The sequence below is a fragment of the Zootermopsis nevadensis genome, unplaced genomic scaffold (assembly GCF_977971745.1).
Source record: "Zootermopsis nevadensis isolate Lab colony 2312 unplaced genomic scaffold, Znev_1.0 Znev_ptg000002l, whole genome shotgun sequence".
NCBI lineage: Eukaryota > Metazoa > Arthropoda > Insecta > Blattodea > Termopsidae > Zootermopsis > Zootermopsis nevadensis.
The window spans coordinates 18,098,744-18,117,082 of NW_028259134.1; the positions used below are offsets into that span (position 1 = coordinate 18,098,744).

The following is an 18,339-nucleotide window of genomic DNA, read 5'->3' on the forward strand; positions in this document are numbered from 1 at the left end:
ATCCAGAAACGATGAGCCATTCTCCACGACACAAAGAACACCTACGGGACTATGTAATTTCTCGTCATATAGCATTTGGACACATTTTGTTTGCATATATTAAGAAGTTTGCTTTGATGTTTCAGAGTCATTGCCTTACATGGCTACCGACTAGACGGCCGTACTCCGTCTTTCACCTCCGTATCCAGAACAGAATTGCGATATATCGAACGATGTAGCCATTCGCCATAGGTTCGTGTTTCATTGGGGGTAACGCAGTATTACACATGCTGGTAATTGACGAATATGTAAATTAAACTATAATCGTGACAATGATTTAATTAAAAGCAGCCGCCTTATTAGTTCAGCCTGTAGGATATAATTGTAATGGCATTGCCACCTCCCAACAGTTTTGCGTGCTAACACGCCGACAGGCATGGCAGATGACAGACAGAGTTAGCGGAAGACAGCGAGTTTCATGATCTGGCTGTGGACGTAGGCTGTCAAACTCTCGCGAGAGATGAAGACAAGGTCTGTTACTGCAACGTTTATCAACCTATGGTACACGTACCACTGGTGGTATTCAAGGCAATGTTGGGTGGTACGCGATCTAAGTAAGAAAATCACGGAACGCTTACTTTAATTTACGTAATGATCGGTTAGTTTTGGCTACTTTGAAATACGTTAGATGAAGTTATGACAGGTTAGGTCAGGTTGTGTTACTTTGGGTTAGGTTGTTAGGTTAGGATAGATTGGGTTAGTTTAGGTTGGGTTAGGTTTGGTTAGGTTAGTTTATGTTGGGTTAGGTTAGGTTAGTTTAGGTTGGGTTAGGTTAGTTTAGTTTAGGTTTGGTTAGGTTGGGTTAGGTTAGTTTAGGTTGGGTTAGGTTAGGTTTGGTTAGGTTAGTTTAGGTTGGGTTGGGTTAGGTTAGTTTAGTTTAGGTTTGGTTAGGTTGGGTTAGGTTAGGTTAGGTTGGGTTAGGTTAGTTTAGTTTAGGTTTGGTTAGGTTGGGTTAGGTTAGTTTAGGTTGGGTTAGGTTAGGTTAGGTTTGGTTAGGTTAGTTTAGGTTGGGTTAGGTTTGGTTAGGTTAGTTTATGTTGGATTAGGTTAGGTTAGTTTAGGTTGGGTTAGGTTAGGTTAGTTTAGGTTTGGTTAGGTTAGTTTAGGTTGGGTTAGGTTAGGTTAGTTTAGGTTTGGTTAGGTTAGTTTAGGTTGGGTTAGGTTAGGTTAGTTTAGGTTGGGAAAAGCTAGGGTGTGGTGCTTTGGGATAAGTTTGGTTAGTTTAGGTTAGGGCAGGTCAGATCAATATGTGGTGAATTAGGTTAGGTTACGTGATACCCGTGCCGCTGAAATTTCGAAATTATATTTTGTACATCTTCATAACCGTTGTTATCAGAGTGATTATTCTCATGTCACCATTTATCTGGCTCTCAATGGGGACCATTATCATGGTCTTTTAACGCGGTGTAAAATCTTTCGTTTCCATAGATGGCAGACTATTTCTTGGCTAGCAGGGCGACTGTGGTATTAATAGGATTAAGGTTTCCATGGCGGCTAGCGCTGTGTAGTCTAGTAGTTTACCAACGTGTCTGAGGCCCTGGTGTGGAGGCGACAAGTATCATTGAAACGTCGGTAAACTTCTATCAGACTGCACAGCACCACAATCTAAAATATGATCATTATCCACTGTAATCTTCTTCTCTAGGAGAACTCTCATTGTAATGAGTGTGGATTGGGTTCAATAATCTAACAATCAGTCGTTCATGACATTATAATCCTCTCTTTCTCTGCGTAATAAAGGAATTAATTATTAAACTGAGAGTGCCATAGTAATTTAAAGTTTCTCAAAGTTGTTAATTAAGAAGTTTACTTATTAGACGCTCATTTCTCAACTGTAGTTACCATACACTCCGAGACTTATCAAACAAAACTTGTTACATACTAAGAACTCCTCATAACTGTATTTTGACGACAAATGTTCACTGTTTCGTGAATACGGTTCACAGTAACAACATTAAGTAACGTGAAGGAGAGGATTTTAATCGGATTGTTACAGAGTTACAAATTAGACTGGTAGTTTGTTATCGGTTACATATAAAAGAAAGTGTCATCTCGAGGAATGGGGTATCCTTAAACGAAACTATTTAAATAATGAAATTAGTTGCTTATTTATATTTTATTTAATAAACTCTTAAATAATGCTTGTAACTACATTTATAATAGGTTTAGTAATTACACGCATCTTTAATAAAAATATAAAAATAACCGTCCTTGACTTCTTAACTGACGCAATGAAGCTTGTGAATTTTAAGAAACAATCACTGATTTGTTCTTATCTGTTTTTAAATGTGTATTAGAAAACGGAAACATGCGACCTTACACATCTTTTACATTATTTACCGACGTCCCTTCGCGTGATATTAAGTCTTATAAATATAAAATAGATCGCTTTATGCATTAAACACTACATGGTTGCCTAGAGACATAGTGGCTGTTGTCATAGTTTTACACCTCGTTGTATCATGTATAGTCTCCTAGCAACCACCATGGAGAAGAACTGTCTATTGATTAGACTCAATAATATTCGCATTACGTTGATCGCTTGAAATTTCTGTTAATGCAAGACCACTGACCACTTTAGTAAAACCAAGTAACCCTTCGAAGCCGTAGTTAGTTGCATTAACATTTAAATGTTATTTGCTTACCTCAAATAAAACACAAACTTTAACCATTATATTTTAAGGATCAGTTGGTTAATGATGTTCAATAAGGAATCGCTCTTTATTCTGAGAATGAAATTAAACCGATAAATACACTTTGTGGGCAAATCACAGAATTGTGGTTTGAGGTTATCACAGCGGTGAGTATGAAGATTTCTGTCTTCTGGGTTGTTGCGCCGTGTAGTCTGGTCGATGTTAACCAACGTTTCAGAGGTCATACTGCCTCCGTCATCAGGGCGATGAGTATGAAGATTTCTGTCTTCTGGGTTGTTGCGCCGTGTAGTCTGGTAGACGTTTACCGACGTTTCAGATGCGCTTGCAAGCACCTTTGAAACGTCTGTAAACTAATACCAGTTTACAGTGTGCAACAATACGGAAGACAGCAACGCAGATTTATTGGCTGTTAAAGTAGGTGATGCATAAAGTTACCACTAGGCTCTAAAGGATTAATATCTAATCTCCAATATTTTATTCTATATTCTATGTGCAAGTTCTTACTGTCTTTTTAAATGAACTTTCATCCATTTGTTTGACAGTAGCTCGGAAGCGGTTTCAATAAATTTGAAACAAAGGGCTCTCAGTTGACCTCGGAGCTTGTCTGCTCTAAGCGATTGTGAGGCGGACAGAATTTATATGGTTATCGATTCATCACCCACAGTGCAGCAGAATGGAATACCCTGACAGTATGACAGCATTTCTGAGAACGTGGGTGCCTGTAAGAGGGATGTCAAACATTTGTGGTGTGTAGCTTTGTGTACCGGGTTCCAGACTCAGCCGGGTTGAGCATCTCGCCTGTTTGAGGCTTTATGTGATGTTCTTCTGTCGATCCAGGAAGATGTTGGAATTAAGCCTTAAATAGGCTACTACCTGTTGATCTCAGTTCCTTCCCAGCACACCATACGTAATACTTTAAACCCAGTGCTTGCTTTTATTCAGTTAAAAAAATTTTCCCTCCTGAAAGTTTGTCTTCTGTGTTATTGCACCGTATGATGTAAGATTACTGAAGTGTCAGATGTCCTTGCTGCCTCCATCATCAGGGCGATGATCGCTCTGGAGAAAAATCAACCAAGAAGCGAATTAAGAACACAGTTTTGCGTGAAAAGCATGGCTGGAACTAAAAAAACAGCACTTTATAAACTGGATGGGGCGCGTGCGATAAGCTGCTTTGTTTTGTTTTTAGAAGACTTAACGTTGTGGTAAAAAAGGTTAAGTTTTCTTATGTGAAATACAACATGTGCTGCGTGCTATTTACTCCTTATTTAAAGTAAACCTGTCCTTCTGTCTTTTCACACTTCAACTAACCATTTATAAAGTTCTAGAAACTTAAGTTATTAGTTAACCGTAACGTGATTTGTGTATAATTGTTTGGTTTTAGCTAAATATGCTTCTTCTTTTGGTCCTTATGGAAACATAATACGGGAAAGCACAGGTCGGGTTTCAAAATTTGAACCTCAGATTCAACATAAGCAGTATTGATAAAGTCCCTATTATTATTATAACGTAACTCTGTTGCTAGGTGAACGTAATCAGAGCAGAGAGGCTGTGTGTGGAATGGGACGAGGTAAATGACCCAACGCGGCAGCGCACTGATTTGCAGTCTGGAAGAACCCGGTTCGAATCTCCGTTGGGATCGTCTATAGATTTATATCAGTCCGTTGACACAAACGTCTGACCTTAAGAGTTACCAAGTCGAAGTAGCATTTTCATTTATTCAATGCTGTGTAATGTGCAGAATACCTGAAAGGTCCTGTAACATTGGAAATTCCAAGATCTGTTCATTGCTCTGTCCGTCTTGTTCATAATACGCTATGATGCATGTTCTCCAGGACTTACCTGAGCACGTCAGGATTTTGGCGCCGTGTAGACTCGTAGGTAGATACCACCATTTCGGAGAAATATACTGTGTCCATCGTCAGGGCTGAAAATGAAAGAGTTTGTTTCTGCATTACGTTGGTGTTTATTTATGAGTCTAAACGGCGCCGAAACTCAGAAGAACAACAGGGCATTAAGAAGACTATTTTTGTTACTGCTATCTTGGTTTGTGCAACTCGCGGACCATTAACAAACACTCGAATGTGTTCGTATCTTGTGTAGTAAGATCGGTCTGTAGCACTCACGTTTGAACAGCTGAGAGTCTATTAATTATATACTGTGTACAGTCGTGGGCAAATACAATACCACTCTGGAGGAGTTCGCTATTCACTGTCGTCGTACAATGACGTAAAAGGAACTGCTTAACTGAATATCATGTGACCCGTGATAGGAGGTGAGATAAATACTAAATATTTCAAGGTCATTTTAAGGTCATTTATTGTCACTCTAATTTCTGTCGAACTGTGGGTATCTGGGTGAACATAAGCATGCCAATTTCAGATAACGGGTAGGCCAAGATCATGTGAAGGTTACGAGAAAATCAGCCCCAGATTTTGCCTAATATAGGCCTTTAAATTTTTCAAGGTCATTTTAAGGTAAGTTTTTCTGACGTTGATTTCTGCCGAACTGTAGGAATCTGAGTAACCCTACTCATGTCAATTTTATGTCACTGATGGGCCAAGGTCATGTCAAGGTCCCGATAATAGCACTAGGGTTTGACGAATATAGTCATTTAAATTTTTCAAGGTCATTCTAAGGTCATTATTTCTCACGCTTATATCTGCCGAACTGCAGATATCTGAGTGGCCATACACGTGTCAATTTGAGTTTTCGGATGGGCGAAGGTCGTATCAAGGTCACAACTGTATCAGCCCAACGGTTTGCCGTATATAGGTCTTCATATTTTTGAAGGTAATGTTATAGTCATTTTTTCTGACGAAGTGAAGGTTTCTGAATGACCTTACTCATGTAAATTTAAGGTCACGGATAGGTCAAGTTTTTGTGAAGGTTACGAGAAAATCAGCCCAAGTGTTTGCCAAGTAGTGGTTTTTGAATCCACAACTTCCACAACAGAACTGGGTACTGGACTCAGATAAGTCTCTGTATGTCCCGAATGCAAGAGAGTCTCCCGTCGAGAACTATCCTATTGTTCCTAGAAGACAGTCTGTGTGTCATCATTGCCAGTAATTTGCGCGTCATGTTGATGGTTGCTGCTAGAGTGATTAGGATGTGTCATGGCATTTTTTGATTAGAAGAACAAAGTTTGTCGTGGCTACTGCCATGACGGTCTTCAACTTTGTCGTTTGATGACATACGGGAGTCAAGGGGAAGAACATTCGGCGATACAATTTCGGGAGAAAGTTTAAGGGCCGGAAATCTGGAAATATAGAATTCCTATATTAAAATTATTATTTGTGGAAAGAATTATTTTAAATACATGTTCTGTAAAAGATTATATTGAAAGTTTACTTGTATAAATCATCCTATGCGGTTATGTTTGTGCCTAGTTAATACTACACAAAAGTGGCGAAAACAAAGATTTAAATTATATTCCCCCCTATCCGTCACGACTATCCATCTCATTATTTTTCTCTACGTAACTTCAGCAGTTGATATGATTTAGTAAAATTTTTGATATCCACTCAGCATATGCCTTTGTTTTGTACACCTTGTGGCCACAGTATTTTGATCCTAGTCTTCTTACAGAAGCCCTCCACCTCAATTTACCGCCACGTCACAGTCCAGAGATCCCCTGCGTCATCTTGCAGCAGCTTGCATATAATTAAAGCTGGGTACAATTAAACAAGTCCTGCTTGGTCACACGTAGTCTTATTCTCCTATGCAGCTACGCAAACCTGGAGGATAGCAATTACTTCTGGTATTACAATTGAAACAGGGATTGTCAGACTGTGGAGACGTATCTCGTACTTTGTATTACCGGTAAACTAAGTTTTGTAACCTGTGTGTAACCGCAGACTGAAAGCTTTTAATGTTACGGATAAATTCTGACATTCTGTAGGTAACTAAACAATATAGCGGATAAGTGAGAGACTTCAACAGGGACGATATTCATTACTCACACAAATAAGTATCAGACACCACTCGGCCGCGACGTTAGTTGTATTCGGAATTGATATCTCCATCGTTTATGTGGTCTTCCTATTTGTCTTATTTCTTTTTATTTGTATGGTCTTATTGCAGAGGAGAAATCATGGTGGTATTGATAAGGTGGGCTGGTTAGACTATAGTCTTCAGTGCATGGCGTAGAATTTGTAAGTTACAGTATTTAAAGCTTTTATTGACTTTGGCCCGAAACGGGTAGCTTTACTGATCCCGTCGTTGCCATTAGTATTCCCTAGCATCAGTCACATATGTTTAAATTATGGAGTAATCGCAGTTTCTCATGCGAAATAAATGGATGGAGTATGTTAACAAAGCGTGCTCCCCGTGTAATTCACATCTGAGATGTACATATTCATAACCGAAGCTCTGAAATGTTAAAATACGAGATTATCGTGGCACTAATTTTGGAAAATGGATCGGGAAGGATGCCATGTATCGTGTTACTGGCTTCGTGTTGCAGTTTCCTTCTTAGCTATTCAAGATATGCAACTCTTTCTAGGATGGTTAAATCTACGAGGTTACAATGGTCTGGGAATGCGGGGAAGAAGGGATCCTCCCAGAGTATTGGAGGGGAAGTGTTTTAAAAAAAGTCGCTGTGACGAAGATGAAATAATTTCATTAACATTGATTTTGAAAATAAGGTTATGAGGATCGGAGATGCCTAGAACCGGCCAAGAAACATCTTTCGTGTTGGGAGTTTTTAATTTTCGGTTTCTGTTACTAATAACTCATTTACTGATTTTAATGTTCGTCACCGTGTTCACAAAAGCTCGTCATTGGATTCTACCCCAGTCCATTTGCTTCCAATGCATAACCTCACTCTGTTTTTCTAACAACCTCTTATTGATCTCTTCTTTTGCGGTTTTCTGACCAAACATTTTTGGCCAAAGCATTTTTTATTTCTTCTACATGTGCTAAATGCCTTGTCCATCTTTATCCTCCATGATTTAGTTAATCTGAAAGTATTTCGTAAATTCTATATCCCACGTGTTTTGACTAACAGGACCCCTGTTCAGTGTTCGATCAACTCTCTTACATTTGTTAGGTTAGTGTAGATGGTTTTCTCAGGTACTTCCGTTTCGCCTGTCATTAATGTCGCCTACAGTCTGCCTTAAATCTGTGTACATTATTATAGGCGTGGATGTATGATAGGCCCACTAAACCAAGAAAACAATGAATTAACATGGCGACATCGCGTAATACTTTTGTGTGATCGCCATAATTCATACGTCATTATTCTCTAACATGTTAAATAACTACGGTATCATGAAATTATATAAACTCTGTCGTGTTAAACAGTGCCTAATCCTTCGGAACCCCAGAAATACTCACGCCAGTGGCTTGATCGTTCGGGTTAATTATATGTCGTTGTTTTAAGTGGAGCTTTGAACATATTTCTCTCTCGAATTTAATGTTTGTAGAAAACTAAAGACTATAGGAGCGCATTCTTTTGTCTCATTTGTAGCAAACCTTGAACAGGAAATAAATTGTCTATTCTGTGCTTTAAATAGATTTAAACAGTTTACAATCTCAACAGCTGGAACAATAAATTTTCGAACGTTTCGTCATTGTTCTCTTTAATTTTCTTGGGAGTTAAGGACCAAGTGTAGGCCACAACTCGTAGCATTAAACCGGCAAGTATGCCTTAAACGATGCCTTCTATACAGCAACGAGGCTAATTATAATGTGTTACGGTTGACTCAGATGCACGACTGTCATCAACTCTTACACCAGATCAAATAAACAAATTTGGAAAGGTGTACTTTTTGGAGCAGGCTATTCTAAATTCCAGAGGCCCCATGATGGGCCATGACGTCAGTAGGGCAACCGGCAGCAATATGAGAGGCAACAGTGGTATCCAAGTCATTGTTTCAACAGTGTTCTCTAAGGTCACTGTTGTGACAGTTGAAATACGCGACCAATAAGGTGTTCTTCGTTTAGAACCTGTAAAAAGTAAAGAGAGAACGCGAAGTGGCTTCAGCAAATAAATTGGGTAGGGACTTCTACTTGTCACTGTGGCGTGGCTTTCAGCAGAGCAGTGTGGTTTGCACAAGTCTTCATACCCTTGACGTAATCACAGAGGGCCAGTTACCTTCTTCAGCCATTAGCAAAGGATTGCAAGTTTTCTTCCAGTGCATTAAAGGTAAGAGTTACCTTGTATTTTTCAAGTTTTCTACCATCTTCAAGAATGTAGAACCAATCAGGAAGGGCCATTCTGGGGGAGGAGCCCACTATGTGCAGCAGAAGGGTGAACCCTTTCCTACTTTTCAGGGCCCTGACGCCTTGTACCTTCATACGAGTTGAACGTCTGTTTTAATGAGTCACGAGTAGAATTGACGGTGTTACAGAACGAAGTACTGAGAAGAATATTTGACCGTAGTGGTTTCACAAGAAGATAATTTTGAATAAAATCCGAGATAATGAAGTTTTAGTGGGTAAGAAAGTGCGTCTACATTTGCCTGAAGGTAATGTGGGAACCACGAAAATCATCGGTAAGGGTAGCCAGTAACGCGGCCTAAATTCAAAATGCGCCCCTCCCCAAAAGGGAACGAAATTACTGGGTTCCCGATGTATTAAAATGCGTGGAGTAGAAATATCCACCACACAAATGACCTCAGTGTTAAGACGTTTCACGGAAGTTTTTCAATTGACTCCGGAGAAATTAAAATGGCTGGATTCTGGGTTGTTGTACCATGGAATCCCGTATATAAATTTACGGACGTTTTAGATGTACTTACTGCCTTCTTCATCAGGGTGATCACTCAGTTCTGATTGCGTCCCCTACCCATTTGCCGGTAACTCACGTTTCTCACAACGGCATGCAAAGAATCGATAAAGGGTGAATGGATTTCCACGAATTCGATATTGGAGAGTTTTTGTAAAATTTGTTGGCACATTCCAGTTTTGATTAAAATCGGACATCAATAGGAGACACTTTCAAAAAGACCCCTGTGCTTTATCCGTCCCCTACCATTCTCAAAGGTAAATGGCAAATATGTTAAAATCCTTACGCTATGCGTGCATTTCCTAACTGGTTTTACTTTTCCTTGTTCTAAATTCAAATTGATGTTAAGGAAACAGGTTGTGAGGTTGATGGATCTAGGTCAGGATAAGGCCCAATGACAGGTTTTTATAGATCTGTCAGCGGTTTTAAACCTTTGAATTCTGGTGTAATAGCGTTATTTATTTTGAATCTTTTTTTTTTTTGCATTTATGGTTTTTTGCGTCTTATATTCGTCGGTTCCTTCCTATGTTTGTTTATTTATTTAACTCGAAACAGCTAAATAGTATAAATATTTGATTTAAATAAAGTCTCTGCATTGCGAATTGAAGGCCACAGGTTATGCATGATGATAATGTTGATTGGTTCTGATGTGTGGGAACACATTTCAACCTTGCATTCTGTTCAGAATTACCGTGAAGAAAGACTATAATTTACTCATTCACCGAGGCCAGAGAACTGCAGCAGACTACTCGTGAAGAACACAACACAGTAGCGTCTGGTAACTTAGAATAACTTACCAACTTACCATCGGCATAAGAGCGCAGAACGACACATTACTCAATCACGCGCAGTAATGGTGTTTTCGAGCTGTTGAGAGTCTTAAATAACTGAATTTAAGCCCTTGTTAACCTGTGTGAAAAGCAATGCAGTACTTGTGTTCGGTCCACTTTCTTAATTGGCCACGACCACTGCTCCCACGTCCATCTCATCTCTCCAATATTTGTTGAAGATTTTTGTTGACGATAAATACTGGCGTTGCCCTTACGTAAAGTATTCTGAGCTAAAGCAGCCATATTGATATCATAATTCGCTCGTTAGTATTATTCAGGTGTCTAATTCTTGGCATGGAAATTGCAAGAAACTATGAATTAGTGATTAGCTTATTGTAAATTACCATAGTTCTTTTTTCACCTCGCTGGATTAACAAGTGAACGAAGTGTTTTCAATAGTAGTTAATTTTAAAATGAAGTATATCCTCTAGAACCTGTAACATACGTCGGAAGTGTTTATCGTACACTGATTTATTTCTCTGTAACTGATTAACTGGCGATTATTTTTTTGTATATAGTCCTTTGTACGTTCCAATTTAATTTGATGTAACTAGTTTTACCCCAGCTGTCTAGTTTCAAACCACTACTATAAATAATTCCGACATTTGTGACAGTCTTAGTTCTCAGCTGTCCAGTGCACCAGTATTCACTGGGTGGAAATCAGCTAATACAATTTTTGAAATCAAGTTTCCAGGGTACTACATTCAGATTGTGGCGTGTAAGAATATGTCGCTGGGAGCAACCTTAATCAGATTTTCATGTCCAAGCAGTAGAGAAAGTTTAGTTTCGATAGAGAATCATAAACTCTGTTAACGTAAGATGGTTTGGCCATCATGTTTCTCGTGTTCACGACCTGTTGATGTGGGAAGCTTCTCTGGACTACTTTATATCCTCTTTGTCGTATCGACTGGCTGTCCTACCCCACGCTGCAGTTTCCAGCAGGAGCATGTGCAATACGCGAAGGTCAATACCGTCCGCCTGTCAGCATTACTTACAGTGGGCCGTCTTCGACAGCACTGACCGTGGTCGAAATTCCTGTTATCGTGAAGTTTGCTTGAGCTGGTTTCTTTTTTGCCTTGTCATGAACTTGAATGAATAATGGTTTCTTCACACACGTCCTTGGTTTCAGGTTCTTTGTTTTTTTGTTTTAGGGACTTCGTATTTTCGTTCTGCAGATGTCTGTGAAATACAATTTTTTATTGACAGAAGCCAAAACTCAAAACGACCACGTATGGGATCAAAATACAGATAATGTGGAAACTCCCCATAATCTATAATTTTTTTCGATGTAAAATGAGCTGTTTTGTCACGGGATTAAATTATAAAACAAAAACTTGTTGGTAAGTATTGGTCTTAAAAACATTTTGGAAGCCAATATATTATATGCTTATTTCAATGGCATTTCTTAGATAACTTTTGTATTGCCATGTAATTGTATTTACGTTTTGTACATAAATTTATAATTATACTTTATAATAATTTTAACGTTAAAAAAATATGCCCCGGGTGAGGGTCGAACTCACGACCTTAAGATTATGAGACTTACGCGCTGCCTACTGCGCCACCGAGGCTTGGGAAGGGACTTTTCCTAGGCTTTTAAAAGAACCTTACTGAACCATTGTGAAGCACGTTATTTACGTTTTGACTACCTGAGCTGAGGTTAGGTACGTCGGAGGCTTTATTTTCCAACTCATGGTTGTCAGTAGCCGATTTCTGTCTTCAGCATTAGCATATGTTCGATATAGTATGTTTCTTCGAGCGTTGGTAATTTCCGGAAAGATTACACAGTGTTGACTGAGTTTATTCACGCGGACACATGGTGAGGTATTTCGTGTACGATTCAGCAAAATTAACTTTTCCGTTTGTGCGTGGTCGAGAACGCGTGCCTTCACGCCAGTTATGCGTCTGTGCGTTTCGTCAGAGCGATAAGTTTACATTTTTTATAGCGCTGGGCAGTTAAATGCATTTGGTGATTTAGTTATGCCACTGTAAAGTATTAAAAATTCTGCAATGGGCAATATTTCAAGTTGACATAGTGGATATTGTTCCAACATTTTTGTTCCTTCCGGCAAGTCTACATTACGACGAAGTTTCGCTTGAGATTAATAAATTCAGTTCCCTTTTTGCTCTATTTACCCTCCTGATTAAGTTTGTAGTGGCGTGTAATTTTTCCTGCAGCCGTGGAAATGGCAAAATGCAGAGTGAAAAGTTGAACTGGAAAAATATAAAGTTACCATTTTCAATGCAGACGTTGCCCTTCCCCCCCCCCCCCCCCAAGAAACTTCTCCTTATGAGTTCTGCATTTTAATTTATTATACATTGAAATAGTGGTCCATATTGTCTTCGTCAGAACGATTAACTTGTGCACCTACGATAGCTGGTTTAGGCCACAAGCATGGCGTAAGCGTCATAGAATTTGCCTAATTTCACGGCGTTCCTTTCAGGAGCCTAGCCTAAGCTACATTCGTGTTGTATACCTACGTTTGGCTGTAGAAGCGTCCAGTCGTTTGTGGAAGTTAGAATAGATCTGCGGCCTATTTTAATTAATATTAGGGAAGAAGAGGTTCGGCGAGAATCCTATTATGGGTAATACTAATAAGAATTTTTTTTGTCGTGAAATGTCTTTTTCTACTGGAGAAGTTGCCAGGGTTAATGTAAGTGTTCACAGCGCAGGGATTCTAGCTGTAAGTCTATTTAATGCTAAATTTTAGAATGTTTGGAACTTTTCCTCCAGGCGTCTATATATGCCTTCGTGGTGTGATGGTTAGTCACAGAGACATCTTAATTATTATTTATTTCGCCAGAGCTAAAAAATATCGTTATAGAATAAACTACAAGATGAGATGTTGTAGTGAGTTTTCTAGACAGCGTAGACGTGAACCGAACTTCGTGGGTCAACCAGACTTGATGGCAGTAACCTCCAGTTCTTTCGCCTTAGTCAGAGCTCACATAAAATATAAAAGTTAAGTAAACTCGCTGTATAAGAACCCCCACCCATTTCGTATTACGTCAGAGAACTTTGAAACTACTGGCCAGAGGCAAAGAGCAATATTGTAGAATAGGTCTACCCCGGACCCACGTGCCTCTCTGTCTGTATCGATTCAGTATCGATTTTCCTACTCGAAGCCAAACACACACAGGGTAATTTTAAGGCGACTAATAGCAATACCTCCCCTTTGGTATAAAGGAATCGATTCTTGCTTTGTTAGACAGAACAGGCTTGAGGATCTGAGTCAGTTAATCCTAGACGGTCAATATTACTTCAAGTTGAGTTATCATTTTGCGACTCGAGGGAAATTTCTGCAGATAGATGCATTAAATCCTGTTACAAACTTTCTGTCGAAATTAGGCAAAAAGGTGAACACGGGTCGCACAGAAGCTTTAATGAGGTATTGAGCTGTTTAATAGCTCTATATCAACTACAGTCTGATGAGATATGCGTGTGATTAATTGTTAATGAAAAATTTAAGTGGGACTCTGGTGTTAAGGGTGAGTCGCGTCTCGTAAAACCTCCCCTTTTTTAACACCAACCACCTTCTTATGAGGCGCCCTATTGTCAGATGACCTGAAACGACCAATGAGCAGACTGATTGATCTTTGTGCTATAGTGCTCTTCGCTGTTAGGGTAAACTGTATTTTTGTGTGTGATTCAGTGACCCAACTGACGGCCATGTTGTATGCCGCACACATTAACAGTTGCCTGGGTCCAAATTTTGCATATTTTAGGGTTTTATTGCTTCGTAAACTGATAATAGACATCAGCGTGTAATGGAGTTATTGAACTTGAAACACTGACTGAAATAAACAGATGAACAGCGCCCTGTCCTCACTTTATCATGTGTAGTAATGAAATTTCTGTTGTGTAACGACGGCAATTACATTGAAAATACATTAATGTAAATGTGATAAGGTGTTTGCATTGTTCTAGGGCTGCCAAAGTCTTTCGGCCCTTCTAAACTGCTCATGGAGAACAGATATGTCTCATTTAAAAGCCGTATTTTGGAATATTCTGTAGTAGTGTATATGGAATCGTATGAAATAAAATGCTTTATAGATTATGCAGGTAAAAGTCTTCGGTTTATACAGTGCGATCACTGATAAAGTTGAACTCAACTGTCACTTCCTATCTCGTAACGTCAGTACTTCATACCTGTCTCTTTCTTCACGACTAACTTTCACTCTCCGTCCGTCTTGACTTGATCCCAGCATTATCTCTCTGCGTCAGACTGGTAGTGGAGACTTCACTGCATTCAGGCTCAAGGGACAATTAAATTTATGTTCTGTAGCCAACTGTTGCCACGGTGGTCTAGCGGTTAGAACGCTGGCCTTGTAATCCTGGGGTCTCGGGTTCGATTCCCGGCGGTGCCCGAATTTATAACTTGTGTTGGGCAAGGCCGTGGTCTAGGCAACACGGAGTTTTCCTCCGGGGGCTTCCCCGGTTTCTCCGTGGCATCCCAACAATTACTCCATTCACACACAGAAGAAGGCAATGGCAAACCACTTCTGGATCATCTGCCAAGAACGTATATGAACAGGTCCCAATCCGAGAAAAGGATCGAAGGATCCTGTTCATATGGACCTGTCGGCAGACAGAACACTACAAATAAAAAAAAGCCAACTGTTAATCTCTGAAAATATTTTCATGTGGGAGTCAGCGAAGGTCAAGGCCTGTGCGACTTGGCCAGGAAGTGATGAACCTGCTACTGATGTATGTTTTTAGTTGTCATAGTAACATTCTTCGTACCAAAACAGATGTCACTTTTAGGTCGTTATAGCGCAGAGTAGCCTCTTCATTACGCAGACCGCGGATGATTCCTGGACTGGGAACAAGAATTTCCCTTGCAGTGCCGGCACCTGTTCGTCAGCATCGTTACCTGTGACAGGCTAACGACCGTGGCAAGATAAATATAGCAGGGGCAAAAGGAATTGTCAGCATATTGCGTCTTGTAGAGAAACGGAATATCTTAGTAGGTATGAATGCTATAATATAAAACAGCGAACTTAGTAAAAACTAACTACTTAATCACTTAATTTGTTAATTCTTGCGTCACTGAGTGTTGTGGTTTTAACTGTAGTCAATATGTGGAAACGTCATAAATGGCGGAGTTTGTGTATTTCAGATAATTATCCGTGAATTCATGTAGAGGGACTCTGAAAACCACGAAAACCCTGCTATAGGATAGGATATAATCCGATTGATTTACGAACTTGATACCCCCTCCTACTGTGTTAACGCTGGTCTAAACTGTTTAGATTAAGAATATGGTAACAGGACCTGACCTATTTTTGCGTTTGGTCGCCATTGGTCATGATCCTTAAAGCCACGTATCCCAAGATTTATTTTATTTGTATCCTATTATGTATCTCCCTGTCATTTTTATCACGTGATGTAAGCTCAGGCCGTCTTATCTTTATTAATTTAATTGTCCTATTGCTGCAAATAACTTTCCTCCTTTGGCCTGTGCCTGATCGCTGGTATTACCTCCTTCCCAGAAGCCCGATATTAACACACTTTTAGTCTGTGCTCCTCCGCCAGAGCAAAAGACCAGTTTACACTCACGTAAAGAATTTACAGTCACATTTAGATTTTAAAATTGCTTTGTGTCAGTGACCCAAGTGCGGTTATTCCATGCTCTTAATGAAACATTTGTAATATCGTTTCCGTCCCAATGGTTTCATTTAATGTGCACTTGATACTTTCATTTAACGCGGAGCCGTAGTTTAACGAAGAAGGCCAGCACACGAATTGTAACTTGAGACTGTAGTTGGAGACGTAAGCAGGTTTGATGACCATTAGTCACAGCCCCGTAATTAAATTTATTGGAGCCCGGATTGGGTCTAACCTTTATAGTGCGTTGGTACATATCTGTCCTACCTTGTTGACAATTTATGAATCTGCACCTTTTTATGTTTGGTATAATTCCAAAGGAAAAATTATTATTTCCTTAAACAGCGTTAACAAACTGATATTTGTCTTGTAAAATGTATATCAAATCTAAAACTTCTTGACGATGGTGAAGAGTCAATTGAATAAAAATTTACTTGGATGTTATCCATCGTCTAGTAAATATAAAACGTAGATAGAGCTAATCCCTATCTCCGGAGATAGGGATTAGCTCTATCTAGTGGGCCCAACTGTGTAGGAACCTGAAGACGGAGATAGAGTCCCATCTCCGAAACGTCGTTTTACGTTTTATATTTACTAGACGATGGATAATATCCAAGTAAATTTTTATTCAATTGTAAAATGTAGTTTTCTTTGCGGTACGGAGTGAATTATTTAATAAAAGCAGTACAACTGCGGGAAGATTCGAGAAAAATTTTGTGGTCTTGCGTAAGTCCCGCTAGACGAATGTAACAGAACATTGGAGTAAGCCACGACTGCTTCTTGCACAACGATATAACGTCGCGGGTGAATGGTTGGTACTCCTGCTTCTTATTGTGAAGGCGCTGGGTTAAAATCTGGGTCCTGAGACGAGCTATCCCATATGAGGGTTTGGTAGTTTTACTCAGTCTCAGAGGCAAATATCGACATATTATTGTTAAACAGGACACGATCGCTTCTTCAATCATCCTTTCGCATGACTTTTCACTGGTAATCTCATTATGGGATAGTGAGTTATTAAATTAAGTGTAAATAAAATATAAAAAATGTAGACACGACGAGTTAAGATGTTGCATAATCGTAAATGTCAAGAAATAATGTTTCAATCGATAAGTGAAACGGTCACGCGAGCTGTTACCATTTATTGTTACAAGGAACAGGGAAAGGCAAATAGAAGCCATAGTGTGTGGTATTATGTAAGACATGTCTTATATTTAGGCGTCCAGGAACGTGGCAAGTTGGTGGGAGGATTTTTTAAAGAGGGATTTGAAGAGACGCCTTCCCACATATGGAAGGGGAATTTAAACACGCTCATGAAATCCCACACGAACATGTACGACTGAACCCAGACCTCCATGGTAAAAAGTCGACATATAACGGTTTTATTTTTGTGAATTTGGGAACTCAGAAAAGAAATCCGTCGCAGTTGAAAGACCTCTGTCAATGCCCATTACACAAAATTCCACTGATTGGATAAACTATTCACTAGGGCGTTAATTGAAACAATCTTTGTATATGGCATTTTGCCATACTCAGTGACGACTGTAAACCTCATTCACGTTTAAATTTTGTCCGGTAATGATTACATCTGCCACAGCGACAACTTAATTACTGTGTCCACAGCTGCAATGAACTGGGCCGTGAATACGTGACCCACATATCTGTATCTGCCCTATACGCCTCTAGATTTTAGTATAAAAAGATAGAATTATTTTATAATCAACATTATCAGGTTGTCCAGACTTATCAGACGGTCAGTTGCTTCACTCAGATTTTGAGACAATATCGTACAATGACCGTTAAAATCTGCACAAAACCCAGGAGACAGTCATCCTCATACTGTCGGCCCTAAGAACTTGAAATCTCACTAAATTAGACCAAACGTCGCTGTCGAGTGGTCAGCTGTCTTGCTTCGTATTTGGTAGATCTCGAGTTAAGGTTTCGACCCGGAGACCTGCTGTGCTGACTGAGGTTTTCTTCAGTTTCTCCAGGAAAAATACCTTAAATTGAGCCGTGACGGCTCCACCAACATTCTTTCCAATTTATTTTACGTAACTCTTCCTATCACTCACCTCTCTGAGCTACTGGAAGTGTTCAGTAAACCGACAAATATAAAATCTATTTGGAGATTGCATGAAATACGCCAGTGATTTGGCATGGAACTTTCCTCGGTTGTGTTCTTGTGTTATTCAATCGTGTTCAGGCCTGAAGTGCTTCTCTGAGTAATGGGATGAACGCAAAGTGCTCTGGGTAATTGAACGCGCTGTTACAGAGTGCGCGACACACTCTTTTTGTAACAAACAAACAGACGAGACGAGACGAAGAAGGGATAACACTGTCAGTATTGGGACATTTAATGCAATATTGCGACTTGCGTGTTTATATTGTTTTAAAATTTCTAATGTAATTTATGTTGAATTCCAACGTCGCAGTGCTGTAAACGCTGTCAGTAGCCGTACATGTCGTACTTCGCCTTGCAAGACG

At 39.6% G+C, this 18,339-nt stretch overlaps 1 protein-coding gene and 1 non-coding gene across 2 annotated transcripts in view; one reads left to right on the forward strand and one right to left on the reverse strand.

Annotated features, from left to right (window-relative positions):
• Positions 1 to 18,339, forward strand: part of LOC110831564 (target of wingless) — a 76,517-nt gene that overhangs the window by 24,623 nt on the left and 33,555 nt on the right. The gene's annotated exons all lie outside the window — the stretch shown is intronic.
• On the reverse strand, positions 11,749 to 11,821 carry TRNAM-CAU (transfer RNA methionine (anticodon CAU)). The gene has a single exon. It is a non-coding gene; the product is annotated as a tRNA-Met (tRNA).